The following is a 15264-nucleotide window of genomic DNA, read 5'->3' as shown; positions in this document are numbered from 1 at the left end:
TGTTGATGACGCTTTTTCGGAATCTAGTTTGGGCCCAGATTCCTTGTCTCCTGCTCCCAGAAAGTCTGACCAGTAATACTGGGTCCCTGAGTCACACAAGTTCCTTTTTTTTTTTTCAATAATAATTCTTTATTCTTTTCCAAATGTTAATACAATACTACAACATATTTACAATATATACATGAATGCTTTCAACAGTTGCATAGAGTCATTATACATGAATATATACTTCTAAATAGGTGTTACAGAAAAATAAAATAAAAATCTAGTATCAATATAAGGCTTATCTATAGTAAACTCCATAATTAGTCTGTACTTCCCGGAGAAAAGTAGATTGGAACCTTAAGCTAAGACAGTGTTAAAGATTTGCTCTCATATTTTTGTATTATTTACACTTCTTATGATCATTAATTAGTAATTTGTGTGCTAAGATATGTTTTATTGCTACACTCTTAAAGTTTTCCCATGAAGTCTGGGATGGATTCAACCAATTTATAGCTATGTACAGCTTCATTAACAAAAAAATATTTATGAGTATGATCCTTTGGGATCTATCCAAATGAATTGGCGGAATATGCAGAATCATAAACTCCCAAGAAAGTGTAGACTGTTGATATCCCATTTTTTGTAGTTGGAATTTCAAAGAATTCCAGAGTTTAAAAATACATTTACAACTCCAGAACATGTGTAAAAGGTCAGCCGTTTGATCTATACAATATGGGCATTTAGGTGAATTTTTTGAGTTAAATTTATGTAGAGTGAGACGCGTATAATACGCATTATTAAATATCATCAACTGAGTAAATAATAACTTTTGAAGGGACACTGATTTTAAGGTTAAGTTAATTGCTCTCACTATTTTACTATCTTCAATCGTTAACAGTTTCTCCTTCCAGTATTTGGATAAAAGTATTTGGTTATTGTATTTCACATCTTTCATCAAGCTATATGAGGCTGTTATATATTTACAGTCCTGTGTTAGAGTTTGCCATAAATTTAGGCAAATGTTTAAATCTTCTTTAATTTTGAAATTCCTATTCACAAGTTCCTTTTTAAAAATCCTATTGCGGATCTAGAGACTATTTCACAGGGGCCCTAGGACATTAAGGCTTCTACTGCTAAAAATCCTACCCTTCTGATAGAGACTCCAGGGTGCTGGATAGATGGGGGTAAGAAGGTTTACACTTCTGCAACCTTGGCCATTAGGGCTTTAAACTGCAGGGCAAATGGAACCCAAGTCAAATGCACCTGCATATTAATCAAAAAGAAATGTTAGCTGTAAAGGATGCTCTGACAGCCTTCAAGGACCCCACAGTCTTCCAGGACAACTAATGGTAAAGACAGACAACACCGCTGTTATGTGGTACATAAACAAGCAGGGGGGTACACATTCTTACCCCTAGCCATGGTATTGTGGAACACAGCCTTGAGTTACCAAGTGCACCTACAAGCTCAATTCCTGCCAGGAAAATTAAATACACTGGCAGACAGACTAAGCAGAAACCTCATGGACCCACACGAGTGGAAACTGGAACCAAGGATTTTCAACATGTTGACAAGCAAATGGGGGAGCCCAGATATAGACCTGCTTGCCTCTCCCCAGAGCTACCAATTGGACAAATTTTGCACAAGGACTATCCACAAGCAAGCCTGGAAAAGTGGATGCTCTGGCCTTCAGCTGGAAAAACCTATCAGTCTATGCCTTCCCCCCTCTGCCTCTGCTCTCCAAAGTTCTACTAAAAAATCAAACAGGACAAACCAAGGATGATTTTGATTGCTCCAGACTGGCCACACCAACACTGTTACCCACTCCTGCGCAGTGTGTGTCAGTTATCCTCATGGCCCCTGTCTCAGACTCCTTCCCTGTTGTCTCAGCAGGAGAACCAGATTCTGTACCCTCAGCTTCTAACACTGAACCTTGCAGCCTGGCTAATTACGTAATCTCTCCTTTACCATCCCTCAGTAAACCTGTGATGGATATCATTTTAGAGGCAAGGAGGCCTAGTACTAGAATATCTTATGCTGAAAAATGGAAAAGATTCTGTGCCTGGAACCAATCTCAAGGGAATGAGCACAGCAGCACCCAATTTACCTCACATTTTACAATACTTAACTGAGATGCTTCACAAGGGCCTGTCTTTTTCCTCCACTAAAATCCATGCCTCAGCCATTTCAGCTCATTATAACACATAACCTCCCCTCTTCTCTCATCCACTGCTCAAGCAGTTCCTCATAGGGGCCAAAATTTGAGACCACCCAGGAGAGCTCCAACCCCAGCCTGGGACCTTAACTTTGTTTTGGAGAAACTCACTCTACCTCCTTTCGAGCCAGCTGCTACTGCATACTGAAAATTTCTTTCTTGGAAAACAGCTTTCCTTTTAGCAGTCACTTCAGCTAGAAGAGTATCTGAATTACAGTCCCTTATGGCAGTGGAGCCTTTCATCATCTTTCATGCGGACATGGTGTCCCTCAGAACCAATCCATCCTTCATGCCCAAGGTGGTATCCAGTGTGGCTCCCAATCAGTCCATTCATTTGCCAACCTTCTTTCCCAATCCACAGAACAAAGGGGAACGGATACTGCGTTCCTTAGATGTGCACAGACAACTCAGGTTCTACTTGGACAGAACTAAACCTCAAAGGAAATCTGAACAACTGCTGGTGGCATTTGCTGCAGGGGCAGAGGGGAAAGCTATTTCAAAATGGATAGGCCATTGCATTCATTTCTGCTATAAGCACCATGGAAAACCTATCCCCCAGGGGATCAGACCTCACTCCACCAGAGCTGCATCTACCTCTACAGCCTTTCTCAGAGGAGTCCCTACCAGGGATATCCTAGAAGCTTGCTACCTGGAGTTCTGTACATACTTTCACCAAGCATTATCATTTGCCAATTTTCTCTAAGTCCAGAGCTGGCTTTGCCACTGCAGTCTTGCAGGGCCTTATAGCTGGTCCTAATGCTATCTAAATTCCTCCTCCCAACCATAGCTTTGGGAATCTACCCAAATGTAATGACTGCAAATTGAAACACAAAGAACATAGTACAGTTGTGTACACTTACCATAAATGTAGGTGTTCGTGTGTATTCACTGTTGCAGTCCTGGTTACCCTCCCTCCAGCCCCCTAACTTCTTTTGACTATACCTCTACTTTCCTTTACTATACTTAAAAGCCTTTTTGGTGTATTTGCTTTTTTGTTGGAGGTATATCATTGTACTTTTATATTTAATTGCTCCCCATTAGGGGGGAACCTGACATCTGGGGCAAGAAAAACTGATGTAATGGCGTCGGCTGCATGTTTTTTACCCCCTGATGTCATGGAAGAAGGGACAGAAACCGAAGCAGGACCCAAGACTTTGTTAATCAGGCTGACTGAGGGCTACTTGCAAGCAGATAACCCAATTGAAATGACTGCAACAGTGAATACAGTTGAATATCTACATTTATGGTAAGTGTATACAACTGTACTTTCTCTGCTTTGCCCTCTCTACTGCCCCAAGGATATTCACAAAATGCCTAGCACCTGTGATTGCCTTGTGCAGGCTTCAGTGCATTCAGATTTTTCCTTATCTAGATGACCTGTTGCCTCGGGTACCATCTATCAGTTGCATGTTACAGGATCTGCAATTCACCAGATCTCTCCTTCATTGTCTGGGGTTCACAATCAACTTCCAAAAGTCTGTCTTGACTCCTTCTCACGCTTATGTTATATCTGGGTTGCAGGATTCAGGCCAGTGGCAATATTGGCCCCTCTTCCACCTCCAAATGTTCTGTCCTTGACAGCTTTCTTTCAGTCTCTCCTTCATTCCCCTGCATGCTGTTCGAGCCAGAGAGCTTCTTCAAGCCCTGAGATTCATAGCCTCTTCTTTTCCAATGTTCACTCTTGCCAGACTGCACATGCAGAAGCTTCAGTGATACCTCAAGTCAGTTTGGCTTTATCTTTGCCACCCTCTGGATTTCAGAGTGCCTTTCCTTTCTTTTCTGAAGCAAGCATTCAAGTGGCGGATTCATCAACTTTTGCTCAACCCAGGCCTGCCTTTTTAGCCTCTGGTTACTTTTCAAGAACTATTCACTGATGCGTCGGACATGGGGTGGTTGGCTTCCTGTGGTCACCTGAAAATTCAAGGTTTTTGACCTCCCCCTTCATAAGTCAGACTGTGTCAACATCAAAGAGATGACAGCCCTGGTTTTGGCCATTCAGGCCTTACTCTGTCCAGGCCCTCTGAAGGTTTACACAGACAACTTCACAGTGGTGCGGTATGTGAACAAGCAGGAGAACACAATGTCTTACCTTCTCTGCAGGCTGGTTCTTCTGGCCAGGGATGTGGTTCTCAATTATCAGTTAACTCTTCAGGCAGTGTATATTCCTTCAGAGTTCAATCTAGTAGCAGTTGCTTTGAGCAAGCCCAAGACACAGGATCACTAATGGATGCTTCACAGAGACGTGTTTATGGACATAGTCCATCAGTGAAGTATTCCTCAAGTAGATTTGTTTTGCCTCCCCTCTGAACAGGCAGCTCCCTCTTTTCTGTTGCAGAGTGCTCTGCCATGTGGTGCAGAAGGTGGACACCCTTTCATTTTCTTGGAAGAGGATGGTTTTCTGTGCCTTCCCCTACTTCCAGGAGTCCCACAGATGATTCAGCTGGACTCCCCAAAAATCTTGCTAGTGACTCCCTTTTGTCCAAAGTAGCACTGGTTCTCTCTCTTAATGCATCTGGCAAAGGACAGTCACCACAAGTTACTTCACAGACCTTCTCACCCAAGACAAGGGGTCACTCATCCATCCTCACTTGTCCACTCTTCAACTGACACTGAGAGTTATAGGGTTTGCTCCCTTTTTAGGCACTTCTTTTCTGAAGATGTGCTCTGGGTTTTACAGGAGTCAAAAGAAACTGCAACCAGAAAGTCTTATTTGTCTAAATGGAAGATATTTTCTGTCTGGTGCCATGCCTATAACCAGAACCCTGTTTCAGTGGGGGTCCCTTTGGTTCTGTATTTGTGTAAGTTGCTCCAGCCTGGCTTGGCTTTTTCTTATGTAAAGGCCCATTTGTCAACTATTTTTGCCTGTCTGCCTTTGAATCATCCTTTTGGCTTCTTGTTTTGAGGTCAGTTTCTTGAAGGCATCCTGCATCTTAAGCCTCCCAAGGAAGTCTGTTCCTCCTCCTCCTTGGAACCTTAATTTTGTTTTAGAAAACTTGACCCATGCTCTTTTTGAGGCTGCAGGTTCATCTTCTCATCACCATTGTACCTGGAAGATCTGTATGTCTCCCATATATGTAACAAAGTCTAGAAGATTTTAGGATCTGTGATTGGAAGTGTTTACATAGGTGTTTTTATACCCCAAGTAGACTCCAAAGAATTTTTCCTCAGGTAGACAACAAATGTTACGAGATGTGATGGGGAAGAAAGATGCAACTGGGAACATATTTTTTGGGACCATAATGAGTTGGCAGATTTTAAAGATTCACTGCAGACTGCTCTATAGGGTAAGCATATTGGTGTAACTAAGGAAATGATTTTTTTTTTTTTTTTTGAGCCGTGATGCAGAATCAGAATTGCCTAGACACACACAGTAAGGCATGCTGAGTCTAATTATGGTGGCTGCCAAAAGAGCAACTACTAGAAAATGGAAATCAGTCTAAACCAACTTCACTAGAAGTGGTGTATAATGTTTGCAACTACAATTACAGTGCAGTATTTGCCCTCTTCCTGATTTCTTATTTGTTTGCATGTTTGTCACTTAAATGTTTCAGATCATCAAACAAATGTAATTATTAGACAAAGATAACCAAGTAAACACAAAATGCAGTTTTTAAGTGATGATTTTATTTATTAAGGGAAAAAAAACTATCCAAACCTACATGGCCCTATGTGAAAAAGTAATTACCCCTAAACCTAATAACTGGTTGGGCCACCCTTAGCAGCAACAACTGTAGTCATGCGTTTGCAATAACTGGCAATGAGTCTTTCACATCGTTGCTCAGGAATTTTGGCCTACTCTTCTTTGCAGAATTGTTTTAATTCAGCCTCATTGGAGGGTTTCCGAGCATGAACCGCATTTTTAAGGTCATGCCACAGCATCTCAGTGGATTCAAGTCCAGACTTTGACTAGGCCACTCTAAAACCTTCATTTTGTTTTTTTTTTAAGCCATTCAGAAGCGGACTTGCTGGTGTGGTTTGGATCATTGTCCTGCTGCAGAACCCAAGTGCACTTCAGCTTGAGGTCACTAACTGATGGCGGGACATTCTCCTTCAGGATTTTTTAGTAGAGAGCAGACTTCATGGTTCCATCAATCACAGCAAGTCGTCCAGGTCCAGAAGCAGCAAAGCACCCCCAGACCATCCCACTACCACCACCATGTTTGACTATTGGCATGATGTTCTTTTTCTAAAATATTGTGTTACTTTAAAGCCAAATGTAACTGGAAGCACACCTCCCAAAAAGTACTTATCGTAGGTTTAAATAAAATCCTCACTTAAAAACTGCATTTTGTGTTTACTTGTGTTATATTTGACTAATATTTATCTAATATTTAAATTTGTTTGATGATCTGAAACTTTTGTGTGTGACAAACATGCAAAAAAATAACTCAGGAAGGGGGCAAATACTTTTTCATTGCACTGTATGTCATTATGATTTGTGATGTATAATGTTTGCAACTAAAATTGTCTGTTTTCATTTATATAAATGCATGATTGCCTATGTCTTAAGTGATAATTTAATAAAGATATTTCTAGTTTAACAAAAAAAAACATTGTACTGGGAAGACTGTCTTATTGCTTACTCTTTTGCTCTGAGGGTTTCAGAGCTTCAAGCCTTTATGGCCTTCTCTCCTGCCCCCCCCCCCGGACAAAGGTGCCCTTTCATACTAATCCTTCTTTTATGCCCAAGGTGGTTAATGAGTTGTCTTTGAATCAGGCAACCTATTTTTTCCCTTTCCTCAGTGTGCTAGCGAGCAGGTGCTTTTGCATACTCTGGATCTGCACAGACAGCTCGGGTATTATTTGGATAAAACTAAGGCCATTTGTTAGTCTGACCAGCTTTTTGTTTCTTTTCATCTCAGTGCATTGGGTTTGTCTTTTTCTAAGCAAACCATCTCCTCTTAGATATCTCAGGCCATTTCTTTTTGTGGCAAATGTCAGTCTGCTTCTGTTAGGGCTCACTGCACTTGGGCTGTTACCTCCTTTGGTGCTTTCTTCAAGCGGTTGAACACCAATTCCATCTTTGAAGCTGTTATAAATTGGATATGGTTTCTAGGGCCTGAACGGGTTTTACTAGTCATTTTGTATGGGTTTGTTGAGGGTTCTTCCCAGTTTTCCACCTCTCTATCCTTTCTTGAGCTTTTGTACTCTCCCTATGGTAAAAAATACTGCAACAATGTTACAGAAGGACATAGTAGTGTGAAATCTTACCATAACAGGAGATGCCCTTTTCTTCACTTTTGCAGTATTCGCTCCCTCCCTCCATCCCCCTTTCTTCTTTTGGGCTTTATTTTGGTTTCCCTCCTGGCCAAGAGTCTTTATTTTCCGGCTGCATTTTCTCCTGTAGCCTCCTTTGTCCTATGAAGACTGTTCTGTACTGGAGCAGTTCAATTCTAGGTAACTGCATCTGTACGCCACCTTTATGCCCTGTGTTCTGAACAGGGAGCATGCGTTTGATGTATGGCGCATACAGAATCTAAAGGCTTTGGTATACTGGCTGGACATTGCGCTATCCTTGGCAGGAGGTCCCCACGGTTAAGAATACTGCAGCAGTGAAGAGAAGGACATCTATTGTTATGGTAAGATTTTACACAACTATACTGTGTTTCAGTAAAATTTAGTTCACTGACAAGTTTTTTTCAAGTGCTGTGTAATGCATATGTTATAATGGGACTTGTTTTGATTTTTCATAACATGTTACTACAGGTGGAATCTTCTGTGCAAAATATACCATTTCTATTATGATGGTTTAAGCTGCATTGAGCCCTTCCTCTGTGATATGTTGAGAGACTTTTTCTCTCTGTCTCTTCCCCCTCACTGCCATCCTGTATATTATTTTCCCATTTTAGCAGCACAAGCTCTGTTTGTCACCAGCATTATTTAAGACATTCCTATTGCATTGGCAGGCTGTGTCTGTCTGTCTTCCCGTTTTTAGATGCCAGTGTTTAGCCATGCTCCCATTTCACCCAGTGTCCTGAACGGGGCCATCATCCATTTATTCATCAGAGTTTTACACCAACCCTCTCATTACCGAACAGCAGCTTAGATTAGTGATCCTCCCACAGTTCTTTCACACATGCACCTGACCTGGTTAGGGAGCATACACACTGCAATACTCTTTGGCCCTTTGCTCACCTTTGTGGCAACATCTACCATCCACTGGATGTCAGTATTGCAGTTAACTGGGCCGTATCCCTCCTTTCAGGTGGAGAATTCATAATTAGCCATTACTTCCACCATCCCTAGCCTAGTCTTTCATTGCTTAATTCACTTATTGATCTTGCCTTGTCTAAATTATAATGTAGGGCTTTGAGCAGTGTTCATGTGTTTTAATATAAGTGTTTTATTATAAGTTTTTTTGGCAGAGTTTAATATAGTTTGTATATTGGCTGTATTCAGCTTTTATTAAGTTAAGCATATGTTTTATTTTATTTTGATATTTTTAATATATCATGTATTTTTATGTAATTTGGTAGCCATGCATTTTTAAATGTATTGATTTAATGTAGTTTTAGGTTTTGATCTTTGTAGATGGTTGCCAGGATGATAGCGAGCTTGCTCTTGCGTGACGTGATTTGCTTGTTTTCATTGTACTGAGTTGATCTTATGTTGTGTTCTGATCTAGCCATTGGAGTTTGATATATTTAAGAATATTTTTGTGGGTAAGTTATGTAACGAGCTTTTTGGGTACTAATTCATAGCTTGTTTGATTGAAATTCAGTAGAGTTTTCATGTCGGATGTATTGAGTCTGCTTTAGGTAGACTGTTGAATTTAATTAAATATACACTAGCTTTTTAAGTATGCGATTATGGTCAAAATGTATCAGATAGGCAGTAGTAGTTAGGTTTAATGATAGATGAGTGCCATTAAAAATTTTAGCATAGGATGATTATTGTTATTGTATTTTAAATGCATAAGTTGTGCAACAACTTTTTTTTGGATACTGGTTTCAGCTTGTCTGATTGAATCCAATACAGTTTTTACATTAGACATATTGAGCCCGCTCTTAGGAAGACTGTTTAAATCACAAAAGAAGTTATGTACTTACCATAATGTTCCATCTGAGTTATTGCTTTTCATTTGTCTTCAACCTGTGGGACACGGATCTGGGATGGATCCAACTGGGCTGCATTTCTCCAGCATCGGATCTGAGCTCCCAAGCTCCTCCCCTACCCGTAATGTCCCTGTTTTCTTCCTCCCCTCAGATCTTGTTCGCTGCTCACCATAGCATCACAACCTGACTCAATGCCGTACCCCTTGACACAATAACCCAGATAGTATCAAAAGAAATAATCAGTTATGCCAAAGAAAAGACCATGTCTTTTCCAGGCAGACCACCACACAGCCCACGTAAGGCAGGGGGAAGGAGGGAGGGACAGTTGAAGCCAAATGAAAAGCAACAACTCAGATGCAACATTATGGTGAGTACATAACTTCTTCATCTGAAGTTGTTGTTTTCATTTGGTCTTCAACCAGTGGGACATTGTCTCCAGCTACTAAAAACCTGGGAGGCCCTCATGAAAGGATATTCCTTAACATGGCGGAGCCAAAGTATGCCCTGCTTCTGAAGAGAAGATCCAACTTGTAATGGGAAATGAAAGTATGTGAAGATGCCCAGGTAGGCGCAGAGCAAATGTCATCCAAGGACACTCTGGACCAAAAGGCAGCTGAAGTAGACATAGACCTAGTAGAATGCACCTTAACTTGACCTGGCGGAGGTAATCCTTTGGTTGAATATGCCAAGAGTATTCACTGAGAGATCCACCAAGCAATGGTGACCTTTGATAAAGGTTTCCCTAAAAAGGGCTTAGAGTAGGAAACGAAAAGTAGTTCAGACTTGTAAAAGGCCTTTGTTCTGTGTTAATAAAAATGTAATTGTCTATGAACATCCACCAGGTGCAATTTATACTCTTCCTTATTCTGAAAGTTTGGAAAGAAAACAGGGAGATTGATAACCTGATTAATGTTAGATTATGTGGCCACTTTCAGCAGAAAAGGAGGATTAGTGAGCAAAGATCATGTAAGGAGACTTACTCGATAAGGCCTGAAGCTCCGACACACTTTTAGCTGAAGTAATGGCAATCAGGAAGGTTGTCTTCCAAGACAGGAACTGCAAATCCACTGAAGCCGCAGGTTCAAAGGGGGAAGAAACCAAGGCTTGAAGGACCAAAGGAAGGTTCCAATGAGGTGTAGGGCCCTTGATTGGTGGCCTAAGAAGAAAAGTACCCTTCAGAAAAGCTTTATGGAGCTTAGAAGATGCCAGAGAAGCTGAATTATCTCCTATGTGGAACTTAGAAATAGCCGCCAGCTGAGCTCTAACCATAGAAAAGCTGGCACCCTGTTGAAAAATACCTGCTAGAAACAATAAGATAACAGGAACTGGGTCAGTGAAGGAATCCAACTGATGTTGAGATGCCCAAATCAAGAAACGTTTCCACTTACTCAAATAAACTTTCCTCAAGGAAGACTTATGCGCTGCTACCAAAATCTTCTTAACCATAGAAGATAGCCAGGGAGAATCCCTGAGGGATGAGAAATCCAATGTCCAGGGAAGAAACACTATATGAGACCACAGAAAAAAAGAACCGTAGTTGGTGAGGCCAGAAGGGGCAATGAGGATGACTGAGCTCCCTAGCCATTGTGCTTTCTGAATGAACTTTGGGATCAGGGGAAGTGGAGAATAAGCATAGAAAAGACCAGAGGCCAAGCCTGAACCAAAGCGCCTCTGGGGTACTCCCCCAGAGGGGGGTTCAGAGCAAAGAACTCGCTGCACTTTACGTTGGAAGGAGAGGTTAAGAGATTGTAGTAAGGCTAACCTCACTTTAGAAAGATGTTTCATTACCAAAGGATTCAGAGACCAGTCGTAAGGCACCAGGATAGACCTGTTGAGCCTGTCCGCTAGAATGTTGGACCTCCCCGGAATGTGCGTTGCCACCAGAAAACAGCCGGTGGAGATCGACCACTCCCACAATCTCATGGCTTCGTGGCAAAGGAGATGAGACCTGGTTTCCCCCACCCCCATTTGTTGATGTACCACACTACTGACCTATTGCCTGTCTGGATGGCAATTGCCCCTAGGGGAAGATGCGCATGAAACGCTTGCAACACCAATAGCACTGCCCTCATCTCCAAGACGTTGATATGCGACTGGGTCTCCAGGGAAGACCACATGCTTTGAACTGTTATTCCTAAGCAATGCCCCCCTACCACCTGAGTAGGGAGGTGTCTGTGGTGACATGGTCAGAGGGGAGGGAAGAATAAACGGGTGACCGCGAAGAAGGTCCGGGAACTGAATCCACCAAAGAAGAGAATCCCTGCGGGCTGTCAATAAATGAACAGGATGGGACAACGGTAGACCTAGAAATGACCACTGAACTGCTAGAGTCCATTGTAGCACCCTCGTGTGTAACCGAGCTGTGGGTACAAGGGTGATTGTGGCCGCCATGGACACCAATGCTCGTAAGACTAATTCCGCTGGGGGAGATTGAACTTGAAGAATGCACAAGACATGAAGTTTGAGGGATTAAAGTCTGTCTGGTGTCAGAAAAAAAAGTTGGTCTGAATGGTATCTAACTGGGCTCCAATGAAATTCAGAACTTGAACTGGTTCTAACAGGGATTTGTTGAGATTTTTAGTGATGCCCAACTGGTGGGTGGTCTGGATAAGGAAATCTCTGGCTTGGCAGAGTCGATGCCTGGAGGGAGCGGAAAGGAGCCAATCATCCAGGTAGGGGAAGACCTGGAAGCCCTGCAGCCGCAGGTGAGCCGCTACCACCACCATCACTTTGGTGAACACCATAGGGGCTGTGTTGAGACCAGAGGGTAGCTCTGAACTGGTAATGATTGGTTCTCAGCCGGAAGCAGTGAAAGCTCTATAAGAGCATCTGTCCATTTTGATGTGATAGTATGTGTCTTGAAGGTCTGCTGAGCACATCCAGTCATTCTCCTGCAGGAAGGACAGTATGGAGTGGAGTGTGACCATCAGCAACTTCGTCTTGGCAATGGACAGGTCCAGGGTAGAGAGATCCAAAATTGGTCTCAAGTCCCCTGTTTTCTTTGACACTAAAAAGAACCTGGAGTAGTTACCTTATCTGGACTGGTCTGGGGGTACGGTCTGGATGACTTGTTTTTTGACCAAATTGGAAATTTCCAGTGCTGCATCCTCCCTTTGCATGGGTGGGACATCTGGGAGGTGTTTTGAGAGGAAGCCGGTGTTTGAGAGAAGGGGTTTGAATATCCTCTGGGTATGATTTGCAACACCCAATGATCATCTGTTATAGACTCCTAGGCTGTTAGGTGAAGCAAAAGTCGACCCTTGACTGCCTCCAGAGATGAGCAGCCGGAAAGCCCTTCAGGGCTGCTGTGTGGGCCTGTCTGGGAAGGAATCCCGAGACCTGTGATTCCTCCGAACCCCTCTGCCGCAAGGGCATCTGTCAAATCCCCCTCTGCCTCTGGGGAAAGATGAGTCCTGAACATCCTGGGAATAATCCTGAGATTTCTGGAGTCGCATCTTCTTTGCCCCTAGCTGATTCCTGGAAAAGTTTCACTGAGGAGTTAAGAAGTGGATTCCGGTGGCAGGCAAGGTTTTCCCATCCTTCTCGCTCTGGATCAAAGTGTCACGTACAGTCTTTCCAAAAAGAGTGGAACCATCATACAGGGAATTAGTAAAAGACGCCTTGAAGGTCTCCAAAAAGTTACAAAGTCAGAGCCAGGCGTGACGCCTGATAGCAACTCCTGGTCCAGCCCTCTAGCGGCTCCTTCAGTCGCATGAGATAGGAATCGTATAGAGGTATTGGAGATGGAGATGAGGGTGGCCATCCTGGAAGAAAAAATCTTTTTTTCCTCTGCCAGCATGGATCCTGGGGAAGATCCAACAATCTCCTTAACCAGGTCATGCTGGAGCCTGACGACGTGTGCCATGTAGTTCAATGCCCTTACAGAGAACATTGTTGAAGCACAAACCTGCTTCCCAAAATGGTCCATGATCCTAGACTCTCGGTTCAGAGGATGAACTGTGGAGCTCTCCTGTGCTAGCTCTTTAGTGGCTGCTGCCACCACCATGGCCTCTACAGGGGATCCCTTAGACCAGTAAGATTTATCAGAAGGGCACTGAGGGTCTTATTGGGACATTTGGGGATGGGCTCTACCATGTCGGGGTCCTTCCATGCCCGAGATGTAATAAGATCCACCAGGGGATCCATGGAAGGGGACACCCAGGATGTAGAGGGTCATGTGCCAAATGTCTCCAGTAACACCAGCTCGTCGGAGCTGGGTTTTTGGGCAGATCACCCCCCCATGCTGCTGAAGGATCTCCATGATGTCTCCAAATGAGGCATCCTATGGGGGTGATTGGGGGGATACCTCCCCTTCAAGTCTGTGTCCCCCATGAGAGACTCCAGCGGGGAGTCCAAGTGTCTCCTTTTACACGTGTGTTTTCAAGGAACCTCCTCGGGGAGGGGGGGTCTCTGGGGAGGACATCCAGCTGTTCCCTTGGGGGAACTCCCTGGGGCGGAAAGGTGGCAAACTGTCCCTGAGGGGGCAGGATGGCAGAATCCGGACCAGACACAGAGGGAGCCAAGATGGACTCAGAGGATGAGATCGTCGAGTGTCTTGATGGGATCAAGAGAAACCTGTCCACATCGAAGGCAGGAGGAGCCTGAACCCCTGGAGGTGGAGCTACAGTCAGGTCCGTAATCCTCTGGATCAAGAGGGGAGCTGAAGCTGAACCTTCAGGCGCCAAGACTCTTGAGTGGAAGGCCCGGCTCCGAAAAACCTGGAGCCGAAACCACCCCTTCTGATCCCTCACCGAGGCTATGGCTCTGAGAACTGGACATCTCCGAGCTCGTCAGACCTGACCCATTCAAGGCAATGGTCAGCATCGAAGTAACAGGTACAGTCAGTGCTGACCCCTCAACACCAAGAGTCCTCGGACCCAAGAGCTCCAAAACCAGGTGTCAGATTGGAGAAGGAGTGATCAGGATAAAGGCAGAGACTGCATGCCCCCCAGCCCTGGAGGGGGAGGGTGCAGGCAAGATTCCCATCTGTATCGCGTCCAGATGAATCTCCACATCATTCTGTCCACCTCGGCTTCGCAGAGTCCGTGGGTGGATCTTGCAGAAGAGGCCACCGACACCAGCCTAGACAGGCGGTGGAGTGACACAGACACTGGTAAACAGCTCCAAGACACCTCCGACTCCGGGGAGAAGCAAGGGGAATGGAGCTGGAGGAACTTGGCTGAGGAGGAACGGTCGGGGGGACCGCTTCCTCAGCCTATTCTGGTGCTTGCACTTCTCTCCCGTTCCCGGACCTCTTGGTGGGAGGTTGAGTCCCAGAGGCCGGGGCGGAGGGAAAAGCAGATGTGGCAGAAGACGAAGCTTGGGCCTCCGCAGCATGAGGTGGAAGGAGGCCCTTAAGAGTCAGTTTGTTCTTCCTGTCAATCAATGCACGGGGATTGAACCCCACACAAATCGAGCAGGAGGGATTGAGGTGCTGGACCCTTAAGCACACAAAGCACAGTATGTGGCCATCTGCAGGGGAACGCTTATGGCCACACTGTGTACTTCCTAAAGCCTGGTTTGGGTCTCTCTGCCATAGTGGAGAGAGACCCCACACACACACACACACACACCACACCACACCACACACACACACCCCTAAGGAAAGGATAGAGAGAAACAGGAATAAGAAATATTTTTTACTTTTTGCTATAAACCGACACCTGAACACAAGAAAGGTAGTGGGAAAGAAAAAGTAGTTTTAGAAATTGAACTCACTCACCCAAAAAAAAGCCTGGAGCAGCGGACCACGATGCTTGCTATGAGCGCAGCAACCGAGATCTAAGGGGAGGAAGGTAACAGAGGAATTATGGGTAGGGGAGAAGCTTGGACCTTCGATCAGATGCTGGAAAAATGCAGCCGAGGCAGATCCGTCCTGAGTCCGTGTACCACAGATTGAAGACCAAATGAAAACAACAACTTCAGATCATACGCTAATGTTTTAGGCATGGGATTATGGGCCGGAATGTTTAAGATGGGCAGTATTGCTTGGGTTTAATGATAGAGGAG

General features: G+C 44.2%; 1 protein-coding gene across 1 annotated transcript in view; it reads left to right on the top strand.

Moving 5' to 3' along the window:
• The window catches only part of TAOK2 (TAO kinase 2), a gene marked incomplete in the record, with an annotated part of 2530163 nt that overhangs the window by 2301796 nt on the left and 213103 nt on the right, over nucleotides 1-15264 (top strand).

The sequence above is a fragment of the Protopterus annectens genome, chromosome 10.part0, assembly GCF_019279795.1.
Source record: "Protopterus annectens isolate FY-2018-M chromosome 10.part0, PAN1.0, whole genome shotgun sequence".
NCBI lineage: Eukaryota > Metazoa > Chordata > Ceratodontiformes > Protopteridae > Protopterus > Protopterus annectens.
The sequence above is the reverse complement of the archived record's forward strand: the minus strand, read 5'-3'. Positions and strand labels throughout refer to the sequence as shown.